Source organism: Pan troglodytes, chromosome 14 (genome assembly GCF_028858775.2).
Source record: "Pan troglodytes isolate AG18354 chromosome 14, NHGRI_mPanTro3-v2.0_pri, whole genome shotgun sequence".
Taxonomy (NCBI): Eukaryota; Metazoa; Chordata; class Mammalia; order Primates; family Hominidae; genus Pan; species Pan troglodytes.
The window spans coordinates 93857755-93863836 of NC_072412.2; the positions used below are offsets into that span (position 1 = coordinate 93857755).

Below are 6082 nucleotides of genomic sequence, written 5' to 3' on the forward strand. Positions count from 1 at the left end.
GATGGTTTAGCTGTGGTAAAGTATTACTGGGATTTTATTTTTATTTTTATTTTTTTAGCTCAGGACTAAGACTGACATTGTTTTCTGAATGGAAGAACCATCCTTAATTACTATTAGAATATATTTAGTGGCTTTAGTGATTATTTTTATGCAGAATAGGTAATGCTGCTCAGTGAAATTCAGTGTAAAATTAAAGGGTAAAATAGTATTTCTACGTGAAACTGATACTGCAGTAATGTGATTTTGATGACAACTAACATTATTTGTATTTTAAGTGACATCAACCTTTTAAAAACATTTCCCATGTGGTCAAATGATAAAATAAAAAATTACATCACCGTTTCAACACAAATTTCTAGTAGTTATATTTTATTACATTTTCAGAGGATATTTCAGAATCCACTGAACTGTGCAATTGAGGAGGTCTACCTAAACTTCAACTGGAAGTGACTACTTGGTAATGCAATGACGTGATTAGAGATAAATGTCAAATAAATTATCTAATAGACTTCCATAAATGCATTCCAAGGAATAAATATTCTCAATAAAAATATGAGCTTATGAGGCTGGGAGCAGTTGCTCATGCCTGTAATCCCAGCAATTTTGGAGGCTGAGGCAGGTGGATCATGAGGTCAAGAGATCGAGACCATCCTGGCCAACATAGTGAAACCCCATCTCTACTAAAAATACAAAAATTAGCAGGGCATGGTGGCACGTGCCTGTAGTCCCAGCTACTTGGGAGGCTGAGGCAGGGGAATCCCTTGAACTGGAAGGCGGAGGTTGCAGTGAGCCAAGATCATGCCACTGCACTCCAGCCTGGTGACAGAGCAAGACTCTGTCTCAGAAAAGAAAAAAAAAAAAAAAAAAAGAGCTCATGTAATATCAGTAGCACATAGTACATATTTGTGTGAAAATATTTTCGAGGATAAGATACATGAAATCTCATTTCTTATCAGCATTAACTTATGAAGTATTTCAGTCACTTGTACTGATAGGGAATACTAACTTTGAGATACAATCAAGCAAATATTAACCTTTACCCCCTCCAAAAGTTTCATTTTGCTAATACACGGTACATAAACCTGTACTATGATGAATTAAATTCAATTATTATTTATTTACATAAAATATTTATGTACTTATTAATTTTATTTTATATATTTATATTATTTTATTATTTATTTATTATTTATTTATGTAAAATAAAATAGAAATGGTATCTAATACAAAAGTATGTGTAAGAGGTTTATCTCTTGTTATACAAATTTTTACATAATATGCCAATTTTGCCTTGTGGCCTACATAGCCTAAAAGATTTACTATCTGGTCCTTTTTGGAAAAAGTTTGCTTATCCCTGGTATTGAAGATTTAGAAGTTAATGTGAACATATCTTTGCAGTTTTTATGACTGCAAAGATAGTCAGACTATCTGACTGCAAATACAGTTTTTATGACTGTATTAACATTGCATTATTATAAAAGTAGTACGATCATTGGGGGAGTATTAAGGGCTGGAGAGTGAAAATTGTAAAGCATTGTCTCCTTCCTTTCATCTGCTTTTCCAATGCAGATGGTACATACTCTTTGAATATGATTGATGAGCCGGGGAAGCCTCTTGCTAGCAGCTCTTGCTTCTGCTCACTACATACATAACGTAAGAACATAAGTGTGCACAAACACAAAATGTTTTTTTTCTGTTGCTTACTTCTCTCAGAGGCAGAATGGTAAGTTGATATGAGGTTTTCTCTCAGATATTTTATTTTGTTTGCTTGTATTAGGAGCATCTGCTCACTTGGCCCCTGAGAATTCACAAAGTCTAATATTTATTGTTCAGTGTTGGCTGCTAGGAGATTTGGACTTGACAATAGAGAAAATATATATTTTTGCAGAAGTTCATCAAATAATAAGCTAGTAATTTTATTGTGCCTTTGTTGTTGAAACATACCATATATTTTTAAGCACTCAAAAAATTAAGCTTTTTTTCTTCCCTACCTCAGATTTATTTGTACAAATAGGACAGAGGACACCAGCTCCATGCAGAAGACAGCCCAGGCGTCACATCAGTTCTTCTGTCCTCACACAGGCAGGCAGAGGACTCTACCTCAGAGACAGGGTTTTGAACTGGAGCTGGGAAGTGAGGCAAAAGACCAAGCCACAGCTTGGGTCCTGGTTTAAGCCTTTGGCCACAAGAGCCTGAGACCTTTGGTGATGAGGGCACACTTCCTGAGCCTCAGGTAGGCAATACAAAGAAGTTGATTGGGCTTCAAGCTGATCCCCTTTGGGGTATTGGGCTTGACTTTCTTTGGCTTTGTGAAGACCTTGATACCCTCGACACATGAACTCATAGCCTTGGTATTGTTGGCCTGCATTTTCTTCAGGTCTTGATTAATGTGCCTCTTGGAAAACTACATGTTTCTCAGAAATTTGGGGTCCACCCACTTAAGAAATTCATATCTTTGTGACTGAGTTTTCTTAATACAATCTCTGTACCATTTTGGGGACTGGTTTTATGTGGTATGGTTCTTGAACTTGGCCATGAATACATCATAACCCACCTGATTCAAGTATTCTTTAACAGCTTGATCATAATATTGATTTTATCTCAGAAAAACTGTATTATATTTGTTATTTCTAACATTTATAGTTGGTTTCCTAGGGGTTCTATGGAGACTAACCTTTTACAAATGACAAGAATCCTGTTAATATGTCATTTATATCTTCATAAAGTTGCTGAAATTATCACAAAGCTCTTCAATATTGAAATCGTTTTTTAAAATATTAAATTAACAAGGAGATGGGGGAATAATGTTATGTTACTTTAATTTAACTGATATTTTTACTTTATTTCCATTGTAAAAGAAGTGAGTGTTTCCGCTTCTTGTTCCATTACTAACTAAGCCAGAAGCAAAAAAAATGATGCTGTTTCCTCAGCCTCATCAGATAGCCTCACACACTTTGAGTTAATATGCCTACAATTAGCTTCACATCATATTATTTTTAGTAGCTCTTAGAAGATCTCCCAAACACCCAGATTATTGTTTTATCATTATGATTATAGTTTTCCACTATAAGTTAAAATACAGAAGATATGTTAATGGGTATAAAGCATGCAGTACTTCTACTGAATACCAGATCAGAAATCCACTATTTATCACAGACAGCAAAGTCTATGACAAGTTACAGGCTACTATGATGCAAGAACTCTGAGGCTATAAAGATGCATATTTCTTCTACTTAAATGCATTATTTTTCACTTATGAATACAAAACAAGACAAAACCTAAAGTGCATTTAGCTACTCTTTTAGAGATTGTCATGGCATAGAAAATTTATATTCCAGACTTAGTTTTGATCTTGATCATTTGAGTTTTATTTCTTCTAAATTTTATTATGAATAAAATCACAATACCAAAGAAAATAATCCCCAGAAATAATCAAAATTGGATAAGATTTAATAACACAAAAATTAATAAGACCATAGTGATATTTGGAAGTAACCATTCAGTAAGATAAGGATAATACATTAATAGACAAAATAGCCTTAAGATTTGTGCTCTGGGAATTCTACATTAAAACATGCATGAGGAGTTGCAAAGCCATCTCCCTAAAAAAATTTACTGTATGATTCAGTTCTAGTATTTTGTTCTTAAATATGAAAATTAATTAAAATGTCTTAATAAAACAAGCCCTTCAATTTTTAGAACAGATGTTTACATGCATGCTTCGCTACATTGTGAGTAATATGACAAATGCAATTATCTTTCAAAATGTTGAAATGTTTACTATGCCAAAATATAAGCATACAATAAGGATTTCCTGAATTTACAAATTGTTTTCTCATCTGCATATGATCATGTATATTTTTTCACATCACCTAGTGTGTTCTGTGCCTCTTATAAAATAAGCATGTTAAAAGACCCTCCCACCAGCACCATGAGAGTTTATAGATGTGATGGCAACATCAGGAAGTTATCCTATAGGGTCTAGAAAGAGGAGAAACCCTCCATTCCAGGAATTGCCCACCCCTTCCCAAAAACTCAGGAATAATCCAACCCTCATTCACAATATAATCAAGAAATAACCATAAAAATGGGCAACCAGCAGCCCTCAGGGAGGCTATGTCTATGGAGTAGCCATTTTTTTTATTCCTTTACTTTCCTAATAAACTTGTTTTCACTTTATAGACTCGCCATGAATTCTTTCTTGTGGGAGATCCAAGAAGCCTCTTTTGGGATCTGGATTGGAAACCCTTTCTAATAACAATATTAGACTAGAACCATGATAGTACCACACTGTCTTGATTACTGTAGCTTTACAGTAGCTTTTAAAATCTGGAATTATGACTTTTCTGTTTATTGTCCCTAATTATATTTTCCTTTTTTTAAATTTTTTCAAACTGCATAATGTTAATTGCCCTGTCTTCTAGTTCATTGACTCTTTCTCTACCTGTTCATTTCTACTGTTTACTCTCTAGTGATTTTTTATTTCAGTTACTGAACTTTTCAGCTGCAGAATTTCTACTTGAATTATTTTAATAATTTTATTTCTTTATTATTATTCTCCATTTTGTGTGATATTAGCCTTGTACTTTCCTTTAATTTTGTTTAGAAATTGTATTGTTTAGCTCCTTGAACACATGTAAAATCGCTGAATTCTAGTCATTGTCTAGTAAATTCATCTTATGTGCTTCCTCATAAATGGTTTATAGTTTATATTGAATGTTTTATTTTTTCCCCTGTGCATGGATCATAGTTTCTTATTTCTTTATATTTTTATTATTTCTTTTTTTTAGTAAAAACAATATTTAAATCAATACAATATGGAATCTCTGGAAATTAGATCCCCCCTCTTTAAGGGTCTGTTGTTACTACCTGTTGTAGTAGTTTAAGTGACACTTCTGAACTAATCCTGTAAAGTCTGTATCTTTGAAATGAGTAACCACTAAAGTCTTCACTTGCTTAGTTTCATGGTCACTTAATCATTGGACACAGATTTCCTCAGACACCTGGGAAAATAAGTCTCCCATTCTCTGCTGTGGGGTCCTGTTTGAGTTTAGAGCATGCCTTCAACAGTCAGGTACTTGAAAACTCTCCTGAGTCCTCACTTCCTGGTTGCATGAAATCTCAAGGTAAGGCAGAGGTGTGAACCTAAGTCCTCTGAAGGTCTTTCAGGAGAATTTGTACAGCCCAAGCATGTGTATGGCCATCTTGATTCTCAGGAATATGTTAAACATTTTCCAAGCCCTTAAGGACATCTCATTCCTTGCTTCTTCTTTTAAGTTTTTATTTAGTCTATTGTTTCCCCCAGCTGTTACCAATCACCAGAGAAAGCTGCGATGTTAAGACATGTGACAAATGCTTCCTTGTGGAGAAGTTTTAGTACTGAGCAATTTTGATTGAGGTCCCAAAAAAGATAAGTCTTTTGAACAGGCTCTTCCAGGAAACCACCAGACAGGTTGAATAACATATTTTCATTGGGAAGAAAACTTTGAAGGAGCTCTCAATCTGAAACCACTTTGCAAAAATTGTATCACTGAGAAAATTGGTGCAGTGGGAGAGATCTGATCTAGCCAACCCTCATCTTGCATTTAACCTCCAAGCTGCCCTTAACTATTTCTGGGTATAGGCCAAACTAACTTTGGGAGACACTTAGTTTATAGTTTAAATGATAATAGCCCTTCGCCAAACCTCAAATGCATTTGTAAAACTGAGAGACCACTAGGCTAGATAGAAGGCTACAGGAGCCTGAATTCTGCTAAGGTGTAGACATAAATAATTGTCAGCCATTATTCCAGAGGTCACAAGATACACAACTTTCTCAATTACTCCTGCAGATAACATCACTATTGTAGAACCAAAGACTGGCCTTTTGAGATATCTTTTAAGGTTTTTTGCAATGTCCGATGACCAGTGGCTCCAACTGGACCCACTGATAATGGCTCCACCTAGACCCACTGACCACTCTTGTGGCCTCACCCAGAAGTGACTCAGCTTGCAAAAGAACCATTTGCCATACTCCTATGATTGCATGCCCAACCAATCAGCAGCAAGCACCCATTGCCTAGCCACCCCTACCCCTTCCTTC

The 6082-nt window shown here is 35.1% G+C and overlaps 1 long non-coding RNA gene across 1 annotated transcript in view; it reads left to right on the plus strand.

Moving 5' to 3' along the window:
* Positions 1-1649, plus strand: part of LOC107968072 (uncharacterized) — a 91122-nt gene extending 89473 nt beyond the window's left edge. Inside the window, exon 5 of the long non-coding RNA XR_001708955.2 lies at positions 1570-1649. This is a non-coding gene — a long non-coding RNA (uncharacterized LOC107968072). The remainder of the gene's footprint in view (positions 1-1569) is intronic.
* The last annotated feature ends 4433 nt before the right edge of the window (positions 1650-6082 follow it).